General features: G+C 45.6%; 1 pseudogene; it reads left to right on the forward strand.

Annotated features, from left to right (window-relative positions):
- The window catches only part of LOC135556913 (disintegrin and metalloproteinase domain-containing protein 10-like), a 34,630-nt pseudogene extending 11,612 nt beyond the window's left edge, over positions 1 to 23,018 (forward strand).
- The last annotated feature ends 266 nt before the right edge of the window (positions 23,019 to 23,284 follow it).

The following is a 23,284-nucleotide window of genomic DNA, read 5'->3' on the forward strand; positions in this document are numbered from 1 at the left end:
CATGGCGAAGTTATTAATTACACTTTGAGTGGTATATCAATACACCCAGCTACTACAAAGATGCAGGCATCTTTTGGTTTAATTATTTGTTTACTAAATACCTAAATAATCACACAGAATTACATCTACACAGAATGGATCATACATTGATTACAAATTATGTCATAAAGGAAAACGTCCCTAGCGAACGGAACAGATATGACGGCTCGTTGCACAAATAAAGGGGGTTTGGTTTTGAATGAAAGGGAGAAGCTATGTCTCTATCGGTCCGCAGGCAGCTACTCTATCGTAAATACAGAATCTTATGCATTCTAACTAACCGCCCATTTGGAAAAGGAAAATGCAATAAATATTTACTCTGAGCTGCGCTTCGATCGGTTGGTCGTAGATGGGAGGCCGGGTTGTCCTTTGAAGAATGTCCGGTGTTAGAATGAATACTTGGTAGTACCGTCGTCGTGTGGTAGGATAGATACTCTGTCCGTCCTCTTCTAGCCCACGTCTGCGCTAACGCATAGCTGGGAGGTATCACTTCTTTAGTGAATAAGAGTTCAAAGTTCATACCAAGTTGCCATGCTATATGCTCATGCTATATTCTGGCTGGTATAGTCGAAATTCATCCTGCCGGCGTGTAGGTCGTCACCTTCACATTGAAATTTAATGCTAATTTCGTTAGGTTCTTGCTGAGGTTGGCTTAGTTCTGTAGGTGGTCTTTGTCCTTTCAACGTGGGGACCTCTAGTCCACACGTCCTTGGAACAGGAAGTTACATTTTCGTAAAGGGGCTTATATGGGGTTGGGAGAGGGCCGTGTTTCATAGTTTTACAACCCGTGTCTATGCACATAGGCGGGGCCACTGAGTTGAGCATAGTTCACTCATGAAAACCAATTCTCTCATTTATTTACATGTAATATTTTCATAAATAGTTTAATATTTAAACATTTAAATTGCACAACAATTCCATGTGAATCTGATAACTAGAATGTGTAGACTTTCCAAGATACAGTTTATGTTGTCTTATCAGTAATAATGTCTCAGACGCCAACTGATCTGACATCATATTCATTAAGTACCAACGCATATTTTCAACTAGTTGGATCACTGAGATATGGTTGTTTCCCACCTTTTGATGTTACCAGACTCTCCATGTTAACAAAGCGATTCTCAATAGTCACATTGGGTAGAGAAAAGAAAAAGGGAAAGGTATTTATGGGGTCATAACCCTCCCCCATCAGGCCAACTTCATGACACTATGCTTCAGGGAGGGGGGGGGACAGGTAGCCTACACATACACACATACGGGTAAAGATTTCCTGCTGCAGGCAGATACTGGAGTGAGTGACACTGATTGACAATGAGTGACAGAGTGAGGGCTTTGCATAGGTGCTTTGTTGCATTTTCTGTTGGACTGAGGGGAAAAAATACCCGGAATGTAAAATAACATTAATAATCAGTTCCCATGCTTTTAAAATAATGGTTCTGTTCCGGAACAGTGTAGATCACTTTCATTCCTGGTTCTGATTCTGTTCCTCAAATGTTTATTTTCCGGGTTTCCTGCTTTCTAACCCCCCCCCCCCTCTCTCTCCATAGGTGAGAAAGGTACCCTGAGCCATGGGTCTGTGGTGGATGGGAAGTTTGAGGGCTTCATCCAGACGTACCAGGGGACGTTCTACGTAGAGCCAGCTGAGCGATACCTGAAGGACCGGGACGTTCCCTTCCATTCAGTTATCTACCACGAGGACGACATCAGTAAGTACTGTAGTATGTGTGTGTACTGGAGTATACAGCTCCTTTCACTATTTAAAAACACAAACACGCTTTGATGTACCCTCTTGTCATCTTTTAATTGTGTGAGAGTGTTTGTTCATTTTCCATTTGGAGGATAGAGAAAGGCTCAGGGCTGGCCCCTTTCATTCTCTTCGGCACCACAGCAGCATCTCAGTTTGTTTTATTGAGCTGTGGTGCCTGAGAGAATGTGTGCCTTATGTTACCTGATATATTAAGGTACAAGTCCTCATATAGTCATCTGTAGTGTAGACTAATCATTCAACTGCTAGGACACCTGTGAAGCATACTGGAGCAGAGGATGTGAACTGAGAGTAGCTCTCTGGTGGCTGTGGGGTCGCGCTCTGGTGGCTGTGGGGTCGCTCTCTGGTGACTGTGAAGTCGCTCTCTGGTGGCTGTGGGGTCGCTCTCTGGTGACTGTGGGGTCGCTCTCTGGTGACTGTGGGGTCGCTCTCTGGTGGCTGTGGGGTCGCTCTCTGGTGGCTGTGGTGTCGCTCTCTGGTGGCTGAGGGGTCGCTCTCTGGTGGCTGCGGGGTCGCTCTCTGGTGGCTGCGGGGTCGCTCTCTGGTGGCTGCGGGGTCGCTCTCTGGTGGCTGCGGGGTCGCTCTCTGGTGGCTGCGGGGTCGCTCTCTGGTGGCTGCGGGGTCGCTCTCTGGTGACATCCAAGAGTAGCTGAAGAGGATGAAGTGGCAAGTCGTGAAGGTAACAAATTTTCACTTCAGGTAATGTAAACGTGTGTGTTTCTCTCCCTTTAGATTACCCCCACAAGTATGGTCCTGAGGGGGGCTGTGCCGACCACTCTGTGTTTGAGAGGATGAAGAAATACCAGGCCACCGCCATGGAGGAGCCAAACAAGGTGAGTTAACAGACTGGGAGGGTGTCTAAAATGGCACCCATAATTCACTATATAGGGCACTACTTTGGACCAGGGCACTATGGCACTACTGTATATACATTGAGTGTACCAAACATTAGGAACACCTGCTCTTTCTCTGACAGACTGACCAGGTGATGTCACCTGTTAAATCCACTTCAATCAGTGTAGATGAACGGGAGGAGACTGGTTAAAGAAGGATTTTTAAGCCTTGAGACAATTGAGACATTTTATTTGACATTTTCTTTAACTAGTCAAGTCAGTTAAGAACAAATTCTTATTTTCAATGACAGCCTAGCAACAGTGGGTTAACTGCCTTGTTCAGGGGCAGAAAGACAGATTTTTACCTTGTCAGCTCAGGGATTTGATCTTGCAACCTTCCGGTTACTAGTCCAATGATCTAACCACTAGGCCACCTGCCGCCCAGGGGATGCTCTACGTAGAGCCCGCTGAGCGATACATGGATTGTGTATGTGTGCTGTTCAGAGGGTGAATGGGCAAGACAAATCATTTATGTGCCTTTGAACAGGATATGGTAGTAAGTACCAGGCACACCGGTTTGAGTGTGTCAAGAAATGCAACGCTGCTGGGTTTTTCACACTCAACAGTTTCCCCTTAGTGTATCAAGAATGGTCCCCCACCCAAAGGACATCCAGCCAACATGACACAACTGTGTGAAGTATTGGAGTCAAAATGGGTCAGCATCCCTACGGAACGCTTTTAACACCTTGTAGAGTCCATGCCCGGACGAATTGAGGCTGTTCTGAGGACAAAACGGGGTGCAACTCAATATTAGGAAAGTGTTCCTAATGTTTTGACACTCTGTGTAAATGTTAATGGTGTATATAGACAGAAGGGACAGTATATATGAATTGAAGAGTTATGTACAGCAGTAATTATATAGGATGAACCTTGACTATTTACCTACTATTTACCTATTATTTACCTATTACGGACGAATTGAGGCTGTTCTGAGGACAAGAGGGGGGTGCAACTCAATATTAGGAAGGTGTTTGGTATACTCTGTGTATGTAACTGTGTGATGATGCTTACATGGAGTATCTTTTAGCTCAGTGGATACTACATCCTGTGTCAGATCTTTTTTTTTTTTTACCTTTATTTAACCAGGCAAGTCAGTTAAGAACAAATTCTTATTTTCAATGACAGCCTGAGAACAGTGGGTTAACTACTTGTTCAGGGGCAGAACGACAGATTTGTACCTTGTCAGCTCGGGGGTTTGAACTCGCAACCTTCCGGTTACTAGTCCAACGCTCTAACCACTAGGTTACCCTAGTGGTTAGACTCGACATCTCATCAGTGAATGTATAATACTGTGAAACTAGAAGATTAGGGATTTCTTATCCTCATGGGGAGCTGATGGTACAATACAGTCTACAATAATACAGGCTTTAATACTGCCCCCTCCCCTCGCTCCACCCCTCTTCCTCTCCTCCTCCTCCTCCCAGAAGCTCCATGCAGAGGAGGCGTCCAGTGACCCGGTGTTGTTGAGGAAGAGGAGGACGGCTCAGATAGAGAAGAACACCTGTCAACTCTTCATCCAGACAGACCACCTCTTCTTCAAGTACTACAAGACCAGGGAGGCTGTCATCGCACAGGTACTGGATGACACACACACACACACACACACAGTATTCCTCAATAGCACCAAGTGTATTGTTTGTGTGATCCCGGGTTCTTTGGGGATGGGGGAAACATGTCAACAATGTTTCTACAACTGTTTGTCAAGATTCCATTCCAGAATGATGACGTGAATTCTGATGCATCTTGTTGTTGTTGTTGTTGTTGTTCCAGATCTCTAGTCACATCAAGGCTATTGATGCCATCTACCAGGGAACAGACTTCATGGGTATCCGGAACATCAGCTTTATGGTCAAGAGGATACGGGTGAGACCCTAGACAGTTGTTTTACCTGGCAACGTTCAGTCAATCAGTCACCACCGGTTCCCACTTCCTGTTGTACTTCTGGTTGTCTGTAGTGATGTCACTTCCTGTTACAGCATCCTGTTTGTCTGTCATGATGCCACTTCCTGTTGTACTTTCTATTGTCTGGCGTGACATCACTTCCTGTTTCCACTTCCTGTTATATGTCGTAACATGTGGCCACTTCCTGCTCCAGATCAACACTACTACAGATGAGAGGGACCGGTCCAACCCTTTCCGCTTCGCTAACATCGGCGTGGAGAAGTTCCTGGAGCTGAACTCTGAGCAGAACCATGATGACTACTGTCTGGCCTACGTCTTCACTGACAGGGACTTTGATGATGGTGTGCTGGGTCTGGCCTGGGTTGGAGCTCCTGCAGGTACTGACACACAATTACTGGTCCTGTCTGGCTCATTTGGGAAGACCATGGCACTCTAAAACTATTTGTGATGCATTATGGGTCTTGAAGGGATGGACTGACCCTCACTAATACCTGTCTGTGTGTCCACAGGGAGTTCTGGAGAGATGCACTGACCCTCACTAATACCTGTCTGTCTGTCTACAGGGAGTTCTGGAGAGATGGACTGACCCTCACTAATACCTGTCTGTCTGTCTACAGGGAGTTCTGGAGAGATGGACTGACCCTCACTAATACCTGTCTGTCTGTCTGTCTGTCCACAGGGAGTTCTGGAGAGATGGACTGACCCTCACTAATACCTGTCTGTCTGTCCACAGGGAGTTCTGGAGAGATGGACTGACCCTCACTAATACCTGTCTGTCTGTCTGTCTGTCTGTCCACAGGGAGTTCTGGAGAGATGGACTGTCCCTCACTAATACCTGTCTGTCTGTCCACAGGGAGTTCTGGAGAGATGGACTGACCCTCACTAATACCTGTCTGTCTGTCCACAGGGAGTTCTGGTGGGATCTGTGAGAAGAGTAAGCTGTACTCTGACGGGAAGAAGAAGTCCCTGAATACCGGCATCATCACTGTTCAGAACTACGCCTCCCACGTCCCTCCGAAGGTCTCACACATCACCTTTGCCCACGAGGTGGGACACAACTTTGGCTCGCCGGTGAGTTAGATAATCTAGCCTGCTCACTCACTCACTCACACACACACACACACACACACACACACACACACACACACACACACTCGCTCACTCACTCTCCCCTTCCCCTCTCTTGGTCTCCCTCTCTCTCCCCTCTTCCTCTCTCTCTCACTCACTCACATACACACACACTCTCTCTCTCCCTCCCTCTCTCTCTCTCCTCTCACTCACTCACTCTCACTCAGTGTGTGTGTGTTTGTGTGTACCTATGTATGTTTTGTTTGTAACCGCAGCATGACTCGGGGTCAGAGTGCACCCCAGGGGAGTCGAAGACCCAGGATAAGAAGGAGAAGGGGAACTACATCATGTACGCCCGGGCCACATCAGGAGACAAGCTTAACAACAACAAGTTCTCCATCTGTAGCGTCAGGAACATCAGCCAGGTCCTGGAGAAGAAGAGGGGAAGCTGCTTTGTCGGTACGTTTCCACTGCTCTCTATGGTGTTTGTCGGTACGTTTCCACTGCTCTCTATGGTGTTTGAAGCTAGTTTGTCAGTACGTTTCCACTGCTCTCTATGGTGTTTGAAGCTAGTTTGTCGGTACGTTTCCACTGCTCTCTATGGTGTTTGAAGCTAGTTTGTCGGTACGTTTCTACTGCTCTCTATGGTATTTGAAGCTAGTTTGTCGGTACGTTTCCACTGCTCTCTATGGTGTTTGAAGCTAGTTTGTCACGTTTCCACTGCTCTCTATGGTGTTTGGTATTTGAAGCTATGGTGTTTGTCGGCACGTTTCCACTGCTCTCTATGGTGTTTGAAGCTAGTTTGTCGGTACGTTTCCACTGCTCTCTATGGTGTTTGAAGCTAGTTTGTCGGCACGTTTCACTGCTCTCTATGGTGTTTGAAGCTAGTTTGTCGGTACGTTTCCACTGCTGTGTTGGTGTTTGAAGATTGTTTGTAGAATTCCGCGTTTAAAATTTCTTCTATGGTATTTTTTTGAAAGTTTCCACTGAATTTTGGTAAAATTTTGGAAATTTTCCACTGCTTCATGGTGTTTAAAGATCAGTTTGTGTTTTTATGAATGTGTTTGAAGCTAGTTTGTGTATGTTTTCACTGCTCTCTATGGTGAGTCAGGCCAGTTTCCATCTGCTCTCTATGGTGTTTGAAGCTAGTTTGGAGGACGTTTTAGACTGCTCTCTATGGATTTGAAGCGATCAGTGCAGACGACCAGTGCTCTCTATGGTATTTGAAGCTAGACCAGCCTGACAACAGGAAGTGTTTGTCTAAACGTTTCCAACAAAGTTTGCAGGTTTCCACTGCTCTCTAAGGTGTTTAACCTGACAGGGTAGCTGTCACTGCTCTCTATGGTGTTTAGCCTGACAGGGTAGTTTCCACTGTCTCTATGGTGTTTGAAGCTAGTTTGACAGGGTAGCTGTCTCTCTATGGTGTTTAACCTGTTTGGGTAGCTTTCCACTGCTCTCTATGGTGGAAGTTAACCTGACAGGGTAGCTTTCCACGTCCAGGAATTTAACCTGACAGGGTAGCTTGTCTGCTCCAGGAAGTTTAACCTGTTTGGGTAGTTTGTCTGCTCTCTATGGTGTTTGAGGGTAGCTTGTCGTCCAGCTAGTTTGTCCAGGAAGTTAACCTGACAGGGTAGCTTGTTTGTCCAGGAAGTTAACCTGACAGGGTAGCTTGTTTGTCAGGAAGTTAACCTGACAGGGTTTAGCTTGTCGTACGTTTCCAGGAAGTTATGGTGTTTGACAGGGTAGCTTTCTACTGCTCTCAGGAAGTTAACCTGACAGGGTAGCTTGTCTGCTCTCATGGAAGTTAACCTGACAGGGTAGCTTTCGCTCTCTATGGTGGAAGTTAGTTTGACAGGGTAGCTTTCCACTGCTCTCAGGTGTTTAAGCTGACAGGGTAGTTTCCACTTGTCTCCATGGTGTTTAACCTAGTTTGTCAGGGTAGCTTTCTGCTCTCATGGTGTTTTAACCTGACAGGGTAGTTTGCTCTCTATGGTGTTTGAAACTAGACAGTCAAATGTTTGTACTGCTCTCATGGTGTTTGAAGCTGTTTTGTAATTAAATTCTCTATGGTGTTTGAAGCTAGTTTGCGGAGGCTTCCTCTTCTGTATGGTGTTTGAAGCTAGTTTGTCAAATGTGAATGGTGTTTGAAGCTAGTTTTCTGTCGTTTCCACTGCTCTCATGGTGTTTGAAGCCAGGGCCCGTGCTGTACTCTATGGTGTTTGAAGCTACTTTAAGGGCCGGAATGATGGTGTTTGAAGGAGTTTGAGTGTTTCCACTGCTCTCAGGGTGTTTAACTAGTTTGGGGTACGGCCCACTGCTCTCATGGTGTTTGAACCCAAGTTTGCCAACTTTACTGCTCTGCTATGGTGAGAAGCTCAAGTTTACCTCAACGGTTTCCAGTGGATCTCTATGGTGTTTGAAGCTGTTTGTCGCTACCTGTACGTTACCACCTGGCTACCTATGGTGTTTGAAGTTAGTTTGTCCACGCTTCCACTGCCTCTATGGTGTTTGAAGTTACATCAGCACGTTTCCATGCACTTAGTTGGTGTTTAAAACTAGTTTGTCAACCACTCCACAAATTTCTTGGTTAACAAACTATAGTTTTGGTAAGTCAGTTATGGTGGACATCTACTTTGTGCATGACACATTTATTTTTCAACAATGGTGTTTGAAGACTAATTTCACGGTATGTTTCTCTGTGTTTATTTTAAGATTGTTTGTAGAATTTAAAATTTCTTCAAGCAGGATTTTTAAACAAAAAAAAAATTCTACACTTCATTAAAGATCATCATGTGTTATTAAGAATGTCATTGATTGTATGTGTTCTTTTGCCCCCCCCCACAGAGTCAGGCCAGCCCATCTGTGGTAATGGGTTAGTGGAGCCAGGGGAGGAGTGTGACTGTGGATACAGCGATCAGTGCAGAGACCAGTGTTGCTATGACGCCAAAACCAGCCTGACAACAGGAAGTGTAAACTAAAACCCAACAAAGTCTGCAGGTAAGATAAGTTAACCTGACAGGGTAGCTTTCCAGGAAGTTAACCTGACAGGGTAGCTGTCGTCCAGGAATTGTACAAACAATAGTAGGCAAGTTAAACTGACATGGCACCAGGAAGTTAGCCTGACATACCGTCTCAGGAAGTTAGCCTGACAGGGTAGCTTGTGTCCAGGAAGTTGCCTGACAGGGTAGCTTGTCGTCCAGGAAAGCCTGACAAATCAATCCCAGGAAGTTAGCCTGACAGGGAGCTTGTGAAGATGCTGGAGGAAACAGGTACAGGAAAGCCTGACATTTATATTCGTCCAGGAAGTTAGCCTGACAGGGTAGCTTGTCAGTCCAGGAAGTTAGCCTGGCAGGGTAGCTTGTCGTCCAGGAAGTTAGCCTGGCAGGGTAGCTTGCTCCAGGAAACCTGGCAGGGTAGCTTGTCGCCAGGAAGTTAGCCTGCACATGGGGACAAAGTTAGCCTGGCAGGGTAGCTTTTGGAAAATGTCCTCAGGGTCTGATGTCCAGGAAGTTAGCCTAAAACTGTTTGGCCATAATGAGCCATCAGTTATGTTTGGAGGAAGTTAGGGCAGGGTAGCTTGTCATGCCAAAGAACACCATCCCCAGGAAGTGAAGCCTGGCAGGGGGCAGCATCATGTTGCCTGGGGGGTGCTTTGTGCAGGAAGTTAGCCTGCAGGGCACTTGTCGTCCAGGAAGTTAGCCTGGCAGGGTAGCTTGGAGGAAGTTAGCCTGGCAGGGTAGCTTGAAAAAACGTCCAGGAAGTTAGCCTGGCAGGGTCCAAATCGACAATGACCCCAAGCTTGTCGTCCAGGAAGTTAGCCTTCCAGGGTAGCTTGACCCCAGGAAGTTAAGGGACTCAAACTGAGGAAATATGACTGAAGTTTCTTACAAATGTCATTGTATTAAAATGACTAAAATCACAAAGCCCGGAGGCTTATTTCTGTAATTTTGTTGTTTTCTGTCAAATGGTGTTTTCTCCATAATCCAAATTGAAGCCTTCTGTCTTTCCCTCCGACTCAGTCCCAGCCAGGGCTCTGTATCCTGAGTGAATGGGCCGGAAAAATTCAAGGAGTCTTATTGCTCATCAGGGCATGTGTAACGGGAACGGCCCAGTGCCCAACCTCTGAACCCAAGGCCAACTTTAACCGCCTGCCACGGAGAAACTCAAGTGTGCCTAAACGGGGTGAGTGGATACCTGGCTACCTGTGCGTGTAGTTAAATACCTGGCTACCTGTAGTGTTTAGTTACATACCTGGCTACCTGTAGTGTTTAGTTACTACCTGGCTACCTGTAGTGTTGAGTTACATACAGAAGTTTACATACACTTAGTTTGTAGTCATTAAAATGTTGATCAAACTCCACAAATTTCTTGTTAACAAACTATAGTTTTGGTAAGTCAGTTAGGACATCTACTTTGTGCATGACAAATTTTTTTACAACAATTGTTTAAAGACAGACAATTTCACTTATAATTCACTGTTTCACAATTCCAGTGGGCAGAAGTTTACATACAGTAAGTTGACTGTGACTTTAAACAGCTTGAAAATTCAGAAAATTATGTCATGGATTAAGAAGCTTCTGATTGACTTCATTTGACTCAATTGGAGGTGTACCTGTGGATGTATTTCAAGGCCTACCTTCAAACTAAATGCCTCTTGACATCATGGGAAAATCAAAATAAATCAGCCAAAACCTCAGAAAAAAATTGTAGACCTCCACAAGTCTGGTTCATCCTTGGGAGTAATTTCCAAATGCCTGAAGGTACCACATTCATCTGTACAAACAATAGTACGCAAGTATAAACACCATGGGACCAATGCCGTCATACCGCTCAGGAAGGGGAAGCTACTCTGTGTCCTTGAGATGTACACTTTGTCATCTCAAATTTTGCAAAAATCAATCCCAGAACAACAGCAAAGGACCTTGTGAAGATGCTGGAGGAAACGGGTACAAAAGTATTTATATTCACAGTAAAACGAGTCCTATATCGACATAACCTGAAAGGCCTTCAGCAAGGAAGAAGCAACTGCTCCAAAACCTCCATAACAAAAGCCAGACAATGGTTTACAACTGCACATGGGGACAAAGATCATACTTTTTGGAAAAATGTCCTCTGGTCTGATGAAACAAAAATAAAACTGTTTGGCCATAATGACCATCGTTATGTTTGGAGGAAAAAGGGCGAGGCTTGCATGCCAAAGAACACCATCCCCAACTGTGAAGCACGGGAGGGGGCAGCATCATGTTGTGGGGGTGCTTTGCTGCAGGAGGGTGTGGTGCACTTCACAAAATAGGCATCATGAGGGAGGAAAATTATGTGGATATATTGAAAAAACATCTCAAGATATCAGTCAGGAAGTTGCATTGGTCTAAATGGGTCTTCCAAATCGACAATGACCCCAAGCATACTTCCAAATTGTGGCAAAATGACTGAAGGACAACAAAGTGGTATTGGAGTGGTCAATCACAAATGATCAATCCTATAGAATATCTGTGGGCAGAACTGCAAACCTTGTGGGAGCAAGGAGGCCTTACAAACCTGACTCAGTTACACCAGCTCTGTAAGGAGAACAAAATGGAAAACTTATTGTGGGAGCTTGTGGAAGGCTACCCAAAAACCCAAATGAAACAATTTAAAGGTAATGCTACCAAATACTAATTGAGTGTATGTAAACTTCTGACCCACTGGGAATGTGATGAAAGAAATAAAAGCTGAGAAATCATTCTCTCTACAGTTGTGGCCAAAAGTTTTTTGAGAATGACACAAATATTAATTTTCTGGACAGTCTGTTTTCTTTCGAGTTTGCTATCAATTATATGCAATAGTCGAGCATACTGCAGAATTTTGTGACCAAAATATCTTGTTGCCATAAAACGGGAACTGAATCCATCCAAAAAAAAATGCATTTCAGCCCCCAGAGCATCAAGAGGTTAACACAGGTGTGAGTGTTGACGAGGGCAAGGCTGGAGATCACTCTGTCATGCTGATTGAGTTTGAATAATAGACTGAAAGCTTCAAAAGGAGGGTGGTGCTTGAAATCATTGTTCTTCCTCTGTCAACCATGGTTACCTGCAAGGGAACACGTGCTGTCATCATTGCTTTGCACAAAAAGGGCTTCACATGCAAGGATATTGCTGCCAGTAAGATTGCACCTAAATCAACCATTTATCGCATAATCAAAAACTTCAAGGAGAGCAGTTCAATTGTTGTGAAGAAGGCTTCAGGGCGCCTAAGAAAGTCTAGCAAGTGCCAGGACCGTCTCCTAAAGTTCATTCAGCTGTGGAATCTGGGCACCACCAGTACAGAGCTTGCTCAGGAATGGCAGCAGGCAGGTGTGAGTGCATCTGCACGCACAGTGAGGCGAAGACTTTTGGAGGATGGCCTGGTGCCAAGAAGGGCAGCAAAGAAGCCACTTCTCTCCAGGAAAAACATAAGGGACAGACTGATATTCTGATATATCCCTTTTCCCATTGTTTGGGGTATGTGGAAAAAAGCTTGCCCGGAGAAGACAAGGTGAGCGCTACCATCAGTCCTGTGTCATGCCAACAGTAAAGCATCCTGAGACCATTCATGTGTGGGGTTGCTTCTCAGCTAAGGGAGTGGACTCACTCACAATTTTGCCTAAGAGCACAGCCATGAATAAAGAATGGTACCAACACATCCTCCGAGAGCAACTTCTCCCAACCATCCAGGAACAGTTTGGTGACGAACAATGCCTTTTCCAGCATGATGTAGCACCTTTCCATAAGGCAAAGGTGATAACTAAGTGGCCCGGGGAACAAAACATCAATATTTTGGGTCCATGGCCAGGAAACTCCCCAGACCTCAATCCCATTGAGAACTTGTGGTCATTCCTCAAGAGGCGGGTGGACAAACTAAAACCCACAAATTCTGACAAACTCCAAGCATTGATTATGCAATAATGGGCTGATGGTTGACTGGGTGATGCTGCTTCCCTCTGCAGGTTTCTGTGGGATTGAGCTTGTAGACGCAACATATACTGAGTGTACAAAACATTAGGACACCTGCTTTTTCCAACAGACTGTTTCTGTACAGCACTTTGTGACATCGGCTGATGTAAAATGGGCTTTATAAATACATTTGATGATGATGATGCCAGGGTCGATTGCAGAGGTCTTGAAAAACAAGGTTCAACACTGCAAATATTGACTCTTCGCATCAACTTCATGAATTTGTCAATAAAAGCCTTTGACACTTATGAAATACTTGTAATTATACTTCAGTATTACATAGTAACATCTGACAAAAATATCTAAAGACACTGAGGCAGCAGACTTTGTGAAAATTAATATTTGTGTCATTCTCAAAAGTTTTGGCCACGACTGTACTATTATCCTGCACAATCCTAAAATAAAGTGGTGATCCTAACTTCCCTAAAACAGGGAATTTTTACTTGGATTAAATGTCAGGAATTGTGAAACTGAGTTTAAATGTATTTGGCTAAGGTGTATGTAAACTTACGACTTCAACTGTACCTGACTACCTGTAGTGTGTAAACCTATCGTCTAGCTTTGTGCCAACGTATTCCAGGATCCTCAACTCAGCCTAGAATCTGCTCTGACCTGCACTGTTTTTATTTCTAATGGAATGGCATGCCTCCCATTTTTACTGTGAATGTTGTTTGCTATGTTTATCTGTGTCTTGTCCAATCAGTCCCCGCATATGAATTTTCCTCACAGGGAAATAAAAGGGATGTATTTTCCTACTAGCTCTGACTTTGCTAATTAGTGTTAGAGAATTTTCAGTCATTGGGTGATTTTTCAGTACCTATACTGTTCTCTTTGAAGTAGAAAGAAGAATCTATATAAGTTTAAATATTAGACATGTAAGAAAACAGAAGCAGAATCCGTGTAGATGAACCAAGGTAGACCAACAAGACGTGACTGGTCTGAGCCATATCTGATCTTGTGAAGGCTACTGGACATGCACATGGTTTTAATCATAAGTAGATAACACCGGCCTGAACTTGTGAAGATCTTTGGACGGGAACATTAGCTAATCAGTTATAGGCACCATTAGACCTGCAGTAGGAGTGTTTAATGTCACGCCGCCAATGGAATCTATGCCCCAATGTCTGAGCCAATAAGGGAATGGAAACCAAGCAAGACAACAAGATTTATACAGTGGATTGACAATGTTATGTAAGGGTAAAACTGTATAAAAGCCAAGTACTAAGAATGGAGAGTCAGTTCTTCCATGGAATTGCTCGGCTTTGTTACTCTCTGTAATAAAGTCTATTTGAATTCACAAGCTCCGGTATCTGGGAAATATTTGATTCAATATTTCCACGACATTAGCTACTTTATTGAGAGAAAAAATGTACTTACTATAAATGTGACATGTGGTTGTCCCACCTAGCTAAGCTAAATGCATTAAACTGTAAGTTGCTCTGGATAAATAACTAAAATGTCACATGATATCTCATCCCTTCTATTGGCTCCTCCTCCAGGGCTGTTCTGGCTCCATCTGTGAGAAGTATGGTCTGGAGGTCTGTACCTGTGCCAGCGTGGAGGGCAAGGACGAGACTGACGAGCTGTGCCACGTTTGCTGTAGTGAGAAAAGTGAGTCCTGTTACCACGTCCTCGCAGTCCGTCCCCTCCTGTTACCACGTCCTCACGGTCCCCTCCTGTTACCACGTCCTCGCGGTCCGTCCTCGCGGTCGGTCCCCTCCTGACATCACGTCCTCGCGGTCGGTCCCCTCCTGACATCACGTCCTCGCGGTCGGTCCCCTCCTGTTACCACGTCCTCGCAGTCTGTCCCCTCCTGTTACCACGTCCTCACGGTCCCCTCCTGACATCACGTTCTCGCGGTCGGTCCCCTCCTGTTACCACGTCCTCACGGTCCCCTCCTGACATCACGTTCTCGCGGTCGGTCCCCTCCTGTTACCACGTCCTCGCGGTCCGTCCCCTCCTGACATCACGTCCTCGCGGTCGGTCCCCTCCTGTTACCACGTCCTCGTGGTCCGTCCTCGCGGTCGGTCCCCTCCTGACATCACGTGCTCACGGTCGGTCCCCTCCTGACATCACGTCCTCGCGGTCGGTCCCCTCCTGTTACCACGTCCTCACGGTCCCCTCCTGTTACCACGTCCTCGCGGTCGGTCCCCTCCTGTTACCACGTCCCGTGGTCGGTCCCCTCCTGTTACCACGTCCTGTTCGCGGTCGGTCCCCTCCTGTTACCACGTCCCGCGGTCGGTCCCCTCCTGTTACCACGTCCTCGCGGTCGGTCCCCTCCTGACATCACGTCTCGGTCCCCTCCTGACATCACGTCCTCGCGGTCGGTCCTGACCCTCCTGTTACCACGTTACCACGTCCCGCAGTCGGTCCCCTCCTGTTACCACGTCCTCACGGTCCCCTCCTGACATCACGTTCTCGCGGTCGGTCCCCTCCTGTTACCACGTCCTCGCGGTCGGTCCCCTCCTGACATCACGTCCTCGCGGTCGGTCCCCTCCTGTTACCACGTCCTCGTGGTCCGTCCTCGCGGTCGGTCCCCTCCTGACATCACGTGCTCGCGGTCGGTCCCCTCCTGTTACCACGTCCTCGCGGTCGGTCGCCTCCTGTTACCACGTCCTCGCGGTCGGTCCCCTCCTGACATCACGTCCTCGCGGTCGGTCCCCTCCTGTTACCACGTCCTCACGGTCGGTCCCCTCCTGTTACCACGTCCTCACGGTCGGTCCCCTCCTGACATCACGTCCTCGCGGTCGGTCCCCTCCTGACATCACGTCCCGCGGTCGGTCCCCTCCTGACCACGTCCTCGCGGTCGGTCCCCTCCTGACATCACGTCCTCGCGGTCGGTCCCCTCCTGACATCACGTCCATCGGTCGGTCCCCTCCTGTTACCACGTCCTCGCGGTCGGTCCCCTCCTGTTACCACGTCCTCGCGGTCGGTCCCCTCCTGACATCACGTCCTCGCGGTCGGTCCCCTCCTGACATCACGTCCTCGCGGTCGGTCCCCTCCTGACATCACGTCCTCGCGGTCGGTCCCCTCCTGACATCACGTCCCCTCCTGACATCACGGTCGGTCGGTCCCCTCCTGTTACCACGTCCTCGCGGTCGGTCCCCTCCTGTTACCACGTCCTCGCGGTCGGTCCCCTCCTGTTACCACGTCCTCGCGGTCGGTCCCCTCCTGTTACCACGTCCTCGCGGTCGGTCCCCTCCTGTTACCACGTCCTCGCGGTCGGTCCCCTCCTGTTACCACGTCCTCGCGGTCGGTCCCCTCCTGTTACCACGTCCTCGCGGTCGGTCCCCTCCTGTTACCACGCCCTCGCGGTCGGTCCCCTCCTGTTACCACGCCCTCGCGGTCGGTCCCCTCCTGTTACCACGTCCTCGCGGTCGGTCCCCTCCTGTTACCACGTCCTCACGGTCCCCTCCTGACATCACGTCCTCGCGGTCAGTCCCCTCCTGTTACCACGTCCTCGCGCTCCCCTTCTGACGTTCATGTCGTTTTAGGACTGATATTGGAATTGTATTATTTAGCTACATTCTAGGTACTTTCCAAACGTTCCTGGGTGTTTCAGAAATCCCAGTTGGAGGATTCAAGAATTCAAGAAAATGTTCAGCTTTTTCCCCAGAAATCCTTGATTGGAGGATTCCCAAAATCACGAGGGAATCCTCCAATCAAGGATTTCTGGGGGAAAAGCTGAACATTTTCTTGAATTGTTCAATCTTACTTGCCAGCTTGTATGATAGCTACATTGTAAAACTATGTTTAAAGCTCTTCGAGATTTTTTTTTGTAATGAATATAGCGTTATAAAATATGACATTATTATTGACTCCTGTGATTCTCTCATGTTGCAGTGAACCCCAACACCTGCAGCAGTACGGGTTCAGAGAAGCTGGCCGGGTTCTTCAATAAGAAAGTCACCACGCTGCCTGCGGGGTCTCCCTGCAACGACTTCAAGGGCTACTGTGACGTGTTCATGAGGTGTCGGCTGGTGGACGCGGACGGCCCACTGGCCAGACTGAAGAAGGCCATCTTCAACCCTGAGCTCTATGAGAACATTGCAGAGTGGATAGTGGTACGTAAGCTTACTGACCGACTATTCAACCGTGAGCTCTATGAGAACATTTAAAATGATAGTGTTATGTGTCGTTGCTGACTTGACTCACATTGTATTTTAATATCATGCCATTTTCACACTACTGGCCTGGTTCTGTATACACCGTATTGTATAGTAAAGGAGATATCAGCACCAGCACAGTACTGGTCAGGTTGGTGTGAAAAGGGTATTATGGTCAACTGACCATTTTGGTTTTCAACCGTGCCTCTCACGTAAACCACAAAACTTATCCTAATCTTGTTTTTATATATATATATATGAAATTGGGGAGAAAACGGGGTAAAAAATTGCATTAATTTATTAATATATATATATCCAATTTTATATATATACTTGTTTACGAGCCGGTCTTCTCTATGGATATATATAAAAACAAGATTAGGATAAGTTTACGTGAGATATATATATATATATATATATTAATAAATTAATGCACTTTTTTTTTTTACCCCTTTTTCTCCCCAATTTCGTGGTACCCAATTGTTTAGTCGCTACTATCTTGTCTCATCGCTACAACTCCCGTACGGACTCGGGAGAGACGAAGGTTGAAAGTCATGCATCGTCCGATACTCAACCCAACCAAGCCGCACTGCTTCTTAACACAGCGCGCATCCAACCCGGAAGCCAGCCGCACCAATGTGTCGGAGGAAACACCGTGCACCTTGCAACCTTGGTTAGCGCGCCCTGCGCCCCCGGCCCACCACAGGAGTCGCTGGTGCGCGATGAAACAAGGATATTCCTACCGGCCAACCCCGGACGACGCTAGGCCAATTGTGCGTTGCCCCATGGACCTCCCGGTCGCGGCCGGTTACGACAGAGCTTGGGCGGGAACCCAGAGTCTCTGGTGGCACAGCTGGCGCTGCAGTACAGCGCCCTTAACCACTGCGCCACCCGGGAGGTCCTTTATTTTATGTACACTCAGTTATAAATGTGACCTGTGGAATGTACATGACATGTTGACTTGGGAGCACCGGCTCAGACAATACATGAAATGTCACACGGTTCCATCTGTGTGACAGTGTTAAAAATAAAAAATAAAATAAGAAAGGTGTGACACGTTTGTTTTTTAAAAAGTTGGGAACCACTGCAGTAGATGTCACTATATACCATGGATCAAATGTAATCTGTGTTTTCCATTTTCTAATTCCAGGCTCACTGGTGGGCAGTGTTGTTGATGGGCATCGCTCTGATCATGTTGATGGCTGGCTTCATTAAGATCTGTAGTGTCCACACCCCTTCCAGCAATCCCAAACTGCCTCCACCCAAACCACTACCAGGTGAGTGTCTGTCTTCACACCCAGCTCTCCCACCCAAGCTACTGGAGATACGAGCCGGTCTTCTCTATGGACTTACTGTCTACTTAGTCTTGTTTTCCTCTCTGTGGTCGTTTTGTTGGGGTGCTTTACAAACCTTCAGACGATTTGGGAAGTGGAGCAGACGAGCTGTTGATAGGTTGTGAACTAATCCGTCTCCCCCCCCCCCCCCTCGACACCAGGCACGCTAAAGAGGAGGAGAGCTCAGCAGCACGCACGGGACGCCCGAGACGCCCAGGTGCACCAGTCCCAGTCCCACCACGGAGGTGGAGATCACGGCCAGCACCACCCAGTCTCCGGAGGCCAGCGGCAGCAGCCCTCACGCCAGGCCCAGCCACAGCCCCAGCCTCAGAGGCATCACCGCAGCCAGGGCCAACCTAGAGAATACCAGATGGGTCAGATGAGACGCTGAGCTGTTGAGACACTGGGGCTCGTGGTGGGACCGCTCGGGGTAGGACCGCTAGGTCCGCTGCTCCTTCCATCGACTGCTCCTTGCCTTGGCTCCTCCACGTGCCTATCAATGTAACTGGTGGGACTGGGATTTGAACCGATTTGTGGGATTTTAATCCGGGTCTCCAGGGTGGGAATCTGACGTCCTAAACATTTACATCAACAGGATTTTCTTAGCTTTTTCTTGATTAGGATCGATGGAATCGAGGGAAAGGGAATCACACTTTTAGTTTTTACACTTTTTTTTGTTGGATTTCCTCTTGGTCTAATGGTTAAGGTGTTGGGTTGCCACGTGGGAGGACCTGGGTTCGAATCCCACCGGTTTACACCTAACAGTAGGATAAAACACTTGCTTTCAGTCCTTCCAAAGAACAGCCTAAACTGGTTGTTTACCATCCTCATACCCTCCATCTACAAACAAAACAGAATTGAGAAAGTGAGAATAAACGGGACCCCCCCCCCTCTCCAACGACCACCACTGACTAGAGCCGGCTGACCTCTTCAGTTTTGTTTTCTGTGGCTCTCTATGTGCAGTGGAATCCACCATCAGTCATTTTGTTTGACCATCCACCATTCTTTTTTTCTTGTGGAGTGGAAGTGACCATCCACCATTTTGTTTTCTTCTGGAGTGGAAGTGACCATCCACCATTTTGTTTTTCTTGTGGAGTGGAAGTGACCATCCACCATTTTGTTTTGTGGAGTGGAAGTGACCATTGGCCATTTCCAATGCAGTAGGTCTTCGGTCTGCCTCTTTTTCCCACCAAATCTTTCTTTCAATGGAGTGCCAACGAGTGGAGGAATGGAGTGGTTTCATCACGTGTAGCTTTACTACCTTCGGTCATGTTTTTTCTTTCGATTTGTAAAGTACCTCCTCTTTGAGTGAGAACACCCATGTGATCCGTGGCTCCTGGTTGGTTGAAATGTTTTGTCAGCCATAGTAGCCAGGAAGTGAAGTGAAAAACACTCGGAGGAGATTTGCTAAAACACAACGTTTCAAACAAAACTGGGAAAAGAGACGAAGCTCTTCTCTTGGTTCCTCCATGTAGACTGACTGTCTTCTGCATGTGATTGTACAGATTTCAGTGTAACATAAGTGAAAAAACTAAACTATTTCTTCTACTGTAAATGTACGTATGATTCTTTACTGTTTTTGGTTAGTACTGTACTCTCAGGACAGTAACACAAATGAAGATATCTGGAATAGTAAATGGACAGCATTTCACCAATCAAAGTTCTTCTTTTACTGCAGTGATGGAATTCTCTATGGCGTTGTGTTTAGGGTCCGGTTGCTAGATGCTAGGTTCCGAGGATTGAACAAAAAGGTCACCACCATTTTCCCACTACTTCTCACCTTTGACCTTTTGTGACTTTGAAGATCTCTTCATCGGGTAACGACTTGTTCTGATCACGTCACGATGACATCATGATTAATGACTTGTTCCGATCACGTCATGATGACATCGCGATGTAACGACTTGTTATGATGACATCATGATGTAACGACTTGTTCTGATCACGTCACGATGACATCACGATGTAACGACTTGTTCTGATGACATCACGATGTAACGACTTGTTCTGATGACATCATGATGTAACGACTTGTTCTGATCACGTCACCATGACATCACGATGTAAAGACTTGTTCTGGTGATGTCACAATGTAATGATTCGGGATAGAAGAATCAGGGGAAAGAAAGGAAAGGGAACTTCATTTTTAGTTTTTACACACTTCTTCTTTTTCTTGATATGTTTTGATGCAGAAGAATAGAACAAATAACCACTAACGGAAAGCTGATGATTCTGCCTGTTATATTAGGTCAGTGATGCGTTTTTTTTTTTTTTTTAAGAGACATTTTATGACACACATTCAAAATGGCACCCTATTCACTATTTAGCCCTATGCACCCTGGTCAAAAGTAGTGCACTATATAGGGTTTCGGGTGCCATTTCGGACATACACTTACTTTAGTACGGAGTGCATTAATAGTATGAAATTGCTAGGTTTATGTGAGTGTGGAAAATAAATACAAAAACAATTCCAGAATGGATGAAAAAAAAACAACATTGAGTACAATTGATATCAAACTGTTCATTTTCAATGTGGGCATGGAGACATAATTTTTTTTAAATTTTAAATATGACTACGGTTGATTTGACAAAAGGTCTGTACTAAATTGTCTGTTACGTAATTGATCACAACCGATAACTTGCCAATGATAGCTGGTGTTGACTAGTTTGGGTCTGTAGTTCAGACAGCAGGGGGAGGAGTTATTCCAAGATGGTGGCACTTTCAAACTAACACTAACACTATGTATAGAGCTAGAATCTGGATTGAGTGGTCTTCCATCCTGCAACAATGTGTGTGGATGCCTGGATTGGGTTCATTCGGCATCAAACGGAAGAAAACGGACTGCGACACGGAAGGGCCTACCTGGATTTGTCAAAAAAAAAAGAAACGTTCATTTTCCCGTTACAAAATGTTTTGAACACCGTTTTCTGCTGTGTGCCCTAATGAAGACTACCCTGTTGTGTTGCTCCTCTGTGTCCTTTACCGAGGTAAAGACTGTGGGCTTTTCACATTAACGTTGGTGTGCCATACATGTCTTTGTACTTGTGGGCGAACGAGTCATATCATTTTATGAATGAGTCACATCTTTTTTTTTTATCATTACCTTCTATGTAGGAAAAGCCAGTAGGAAGGTCTCTAAAAGCCATGCACTAGTTTGAATGGATGAATGGAAGTCACATAGCCTGGACCCAGGCCTACTACTGCTGTCTGGCCAACTCCTATGGTAATTGTCATGCCAAACAGTGATTTGACTATGATTTTTATTTTTTATTTTTTTTGCATAAGAGTTGGCCAAACAAACAGATGTGGGGGTCCCTGGATAGAAGTGTCAGGTTTTTTGAGGAGATAGAGACTACGAGACAGTAGTGCTAGGTGTTTACTCCTGCCCGTTTCATACTACAACGACAGGAGGCTGGGTTGATGTGGAACAGCATTTGGAACATAGCCTAGATCACGTAAACAACTTCAAAGCTAACCCCAACCATACTGTTCTGGGTCAAATCTGTTCTTTTCAACACTATCATGCTGACCCCAACCATACTGTTCTGGGTCATTTCCAGCATGGTTCCAGCAGCTATGGTTTAATGTGTAACCAGGCCAGGGCAGTATAACTTGGTTTGTCTCGGTTCAGCTCGGTATTGTGAGAAGGGTAATGGACTCTGTTGTGGACTTAGACGCTTGTCTGTCTTCCATTGAATCCTGTATTTCACATTGCTGAATAACTGGTCGACTGGAAGCCGTTTCATAAGAAAATATCTGACCAGCTAGCACACTCACAGTACACTAAGCCAGACTTTTTTTCCCCTGTAAACTTGTACAGTACTTGGAGAATTTAGAGTTTTAATTTGAAAATTAAAATCAACATTTTTGAAATCGAGGAAAAACTGTTCAGAAACAAAACATCCCCTCCTCGAAACCTTCTCAGTAACACTTGATTTTGAAGGGAACCTTCGTAAGTATTTTATAACATTCATAAACCGTACATAAAACATTCATAAGCAGTACATAAGTATTTCATAGTAGACATAATGTATTAAATGCTTACACACTGATTATGAATGTGTTATAACATCTTATGTAGGTACCCTTTAAATAAAGTGTTTACCAACCTCCCCTGGGTTGTTCTCTTATCTATGCTAGTTGAAATGAGTTTTAAATATCATTTACTTTAATTCTCCACCATCATGAAAATGGTAAAAATAAAAAAAATCAGTGTGACGGACTTAAATGTTTCCTTCATTCTCATTTAGTTTAAGTCAGTTATCCTGTGGCATGGTTTCTTTAAATTATTATTATAATTTTTTTTTTGTGGTCTTCATGATAAAGAAGGTTCTAAACGTATTCCGTGCACTGAAATGTCCAAATTGAGTTGAAAAAAAATGTTGTTAGGTGAAATGAAGATCTAGGCCCGAAAGAACACACGATGATTAAAAGGTAAAAAAAAACAACTACTGTCTGATTTTAATGTTCACTGTGTTTTATACAGTATCAAACATTGTTGTTCACTTTGAACATTTTTACTAAAGAATTTCAAAAAATGTATTGTGTAATTTTTTTTTGAGTACTTTAAATGCATTAATTAAAAGACTCGTTCAAAATAAATTGGATTTGATTCACTGTATAAAAATGTTTAAAACTATTACTTGAATAATATTTGTATTTAGTTCTATTGGTGTTTTATAGTAATTTCTCTCCAGTAATTCAGGTTTGGACTATGGTATTTCAGTGTGAATACATTTGTAGTTTTGGCCTCGTCTGCTTGCTGTATGTATTTATTTAGTTATAGGCTTGTTACATTTGGTCATGGGGCTCAGCTGGCCAGATATTTTCAACCCTAAAACCACATTGATCTCCTAGAGAGGCTATTTAACTCTTGTTTATTATAGCCTATAATCAAATAAATACAAACCAACTGGCAAGTGTCTTCACTGACATTTTCTACCTGTCTCCGACTGAGTCTGTAATACCTACATGTTTCAAGCAGACCACCATCGTCCCTTTGCCCAAGAACACCAAGGTAACCAGCCTAAATGACTACCGACCCGTAGCACTCACGTCTGTAGCCATGAAGTGCTTTGATAGGCTGGTCATGGCTCACATCAATACCATTATCCCAGAAACCCTACACCCACTCCAATTTGTATACCGCCCAAACAGATCCACAGATGATGCAGTCTCTATTGCACTCCACACTGCCCTTTCCCA

This window comes from Oncorhynchus masou, chromosome 15, assembly GCF_036934945.1.
Source record: "Oncorhynchus masou masou isolate Uvic2021 chromosome 15, UVic_Omas_1.1, whole genome shotgun sequence".
Lineage (NCBI taxonomy): Eukaryota > Metazoa > Chordata > Actinopteri > Salmoniformes > Salmonidae > Oncorhynchus > Oncorhynchus masou.